Below are 3,474 nucleotides of genomic sequence, written 5' to 3'. Positions count from 1 at the left end.
CATAAGTTTAGATAATTGGTATGAAAAGTGCTGATAAATTGACTATTCACAGTAAGACATAAGTTTCATGGGAAAGAAAAGAGTGATCGAGATTACCTATATGATCAACGAACAATAACTATACAAAATAAGTAATCTCTTAAAAACTTTTACTTACTCTTTGAAAGCATAGAAAAACAATAAAAGAAATTAAATATGAATTGCACAAAAAGTACAAAAGGTCGTAGAATAGTGCTATTTCCTCAACCTCCCAAAACATGAGGTGAGGGTGTCCAAGTCCTGCATGTGCAAATGAATGTTTGAGAGTGTTGCGAAGGATTAAATTGCACCAAAAGTGAATGAAAATTACCAAATCCGTTAAATTAAGTGGCATTTCTTGCCACCCCCTAAAGGGAGGTGCAGCTCCCAATTCAAATTCAGACAGTTATGCCTATCTTAGCCATCATCTTGGAAGAAAATAAAGGGACAAAATTTTAATGGAATTGCAAAAACACCCAAATAAAATTAAAACCTCATTCTTTGTAGCAGGTTGACGTTCCTCGGGTACTGACTCTAGCTTTGGTTGATCGTTGTTCACTGGAGGCAAATGCTCAAAGTACTCGGACCAATCCTTAAATTTCCTGTAAAGTATATATAGTCCTTGATTATTAAAGCTCCAGAATAAAATATATCTAATAAAAAACTATACAAGCCATTGACATTCAATCATAAATACTATGTACAAAAAGCTGCTATATAATATGATTATAATCATTGCATATTTATATATATATACATACATACAAGTCAAATAAAAATAAGCTGCAACCCTATCTCAAAGCATTCAGACTTGGCCATACAGACCAAAGAAATGAGACTTCTAGAAAAAGGAAGTGCATCAAAGATATTCAATTACTAAATGGCTCATAACCGTAGAGCAGCCATAATTTATATATTTATTACTCAAGTTCATTGGATGAAAAACATGATATATTGGAATAACATGGCCTAATAAGGATTCCATCACTGGTTTCAATTGCATATCTTTTAGAAATTCTCAAATTTGTTACTGTATTTATTTCACCTCCATACTCGCTCCTCGATGGTAATATAAGAAAGCAGAAGAAAAGGAAAGGGTAAACAACAGAAAGAATTCAAAAACACTTACTGGGAATCAAAACAAAGTGATTCAATTTTGGCCTCGCCGAGGTCCTTTATATTCAAGGCCCAGACAGCTGAACTCAACGTTGAAAGATGCGTGCCCTCAGAAACCTTGAAAGTGACTATGGAAACATGTTGAACATCAAGGGTTTTTTTACAGAATTCGGTCCTGGCCACACAAAATATCCTGTCTCCCAAATGAACAAAACACGAGGAGTAGGAGTAACCCCGATCCACTGCTGGATCAAGACATTCCAGTGGCGTAAACCGTGGAGCACTAAGAGATTGAATGATACCATCGGCAGAAAAATTGACACCATATGAAATCAAGTCACAGTGATTTGTGAAAGTGTATAAGTAACCATCAACGTATTCTGCCTTTCCACATAAGGCATAATATTGCACATCTTCTTCTTCATCTTCTTCTTCTTCTTCTTCTTCTTCTTCTTCCTTTTTATTTTTCTTTTTATTTTCCCTTTGGACGACGTGCCACTTCTCCATTGAACTCCCGGCTTTGTAACAAAGGAACTTTATTGCGTAATATGCATTAAAATTCACAACTGAAATCAGAATATTGTCGTGGATGACTGCGTAACCGGCCACAGCCACTTTCGGCCCGCGAAGAATAATGCTGTGACTCTTTCGGCACAGTATACTCAGGTAGGATTGAAGAAGAATCCCAGTAGTAGTCCTGGTGAGGAGGATGATGATCCAAATGTTCAAAAGAGGGAGATTTTACGTATATGCTGGAATGCGCAACAGCTGTACTAAGCACATAAAAACCTCTTCCCTGCACTGCCATCACTTTGGGATTAAGTTTTTTTGCTTTTGGCAATGGCAAAACAGACTGCTTTTTGGTATGTATATCGAAAATAAGGGGTGGGAGCTGCTTGAATTTACCGCTCCATGCATTTTGCCCATATGAAGCCATCAAGAATATCTGTGATCCTGTCATATCACAACCAACCGATGAAAATCCTTTTTCTTCAGGGCAAACCAACGATTTCACCATAGGACTAATAACTCCTCCTCCTCCACCAATTTTGATTTCAAAAATTGCAACACAGAATGGGCCGTCATCAAAACTCGTTACCAAAAACAATGATCTGACTGCATCCTCCATCTTTAATCGCTGCTTCCTCCTCGGATAACAGTGGTTTCTTCTTAATCGGAAATTAGGGTTTTGGTGTCCCCAAGTCCTCTCCCTCGATTGAAAAATTTGTGTAACCTCACTAGCGATTATATACGGTAACTCAGACCAAGGGAATCATTTTAATATATATATATATACATGGTATTACGTAAAGGTCCATAAAATAATATTTTTTCCAATTAAATAAATCTACTCTTTCATTCTTTATACACACCTTTACCATATTGATTAGGATTTTAGAAGGATTAGACTCACAGTTAGGGTGTACTATAAATGGTTACAATTCCAGATCCATGAGTAACTAATACAATCGTAAATTATATATATATATATTTGGAAAACAAAGGAAGACAATATTACCATTTCACTTTGTTTTCAATTATACTTCATTTATCATTTATTTTAAAAAAATAACAAGAATGTCTTTAAATTTATTAATGCACAATTCCTTAATTTATAATGTCATAACTACCCTTTACATAACTTTAGTTTTTCTTTTTTACCTTCTTTATTATTTTTTTTCCTTTCTTTTTATTTTTTTCCGGAGGTCCTCTTAAAAGAAAATAATTTATTCCATAATAATAATTTTATTTTTGGTAGTCAAAAGGGATAATTTATTCTATAGTGATTTTTTTTAGGTTTTTTTTTTCATGTCAAAGGAGATAATTTTTAAAATGGTTACTTTTATTTTATTTTATTTTATTTGTATTGTTAAAAGATACTTAAAATATTAAAGATTAGAGATAAGGAGATAAAATATAAGAAGGGCAGTTGTGTCATTTTAAAAATAATTATTATTTATTTGTAAAGTTAAAATTAGAATTGTCATTTCATTTAAGATTATACTGCAAATGTTGAAAAGTGAAGTGCAGATATATGTCGCCTCCCTAAATAAAATATAACACATTTCACAAAGATAAAAATCATAAAAGTACACACCAAAACACAGCAATATATATTTTTAGACTACACATAAATACAAGGTTACACTATAACCTCTATAAATTAATGCCCAATAAGGTGTCCAAAAGAAAAAAAAAATGCCCAATAAATTAATAATTTTTTTTAAAATAATAAATTACGTCTGTCCTAACTTGGGCCAAGATACTAAATTAAAAATTTTGTTAAATTTATAACATAATAAATTTCAAAAATTCCCTTATAGGTTTATGTAGGTCCCA

This window comes from Cornus florida, unplaced genomic scaffold, assembly GCF_030987335.1.
Source record: "Cornus florida cultivar Cherokee Brave unplaced genomic scaffold, ASM3098733v1 CherokeeBrave_3.0.0_Hap2_Chr08, whole genome shotgun sequence".
In the NCBI taxonomy this organism is placed as follows: domain Eukaryota; kingdom Viridiplantae; phylum Streptophyta; class Magnoliopsida; order Cornales; family Cornaceae; genus Cornus; species Cornus florida.
This window is presented reverse-complemented; position numbering follows the sequence as displayed.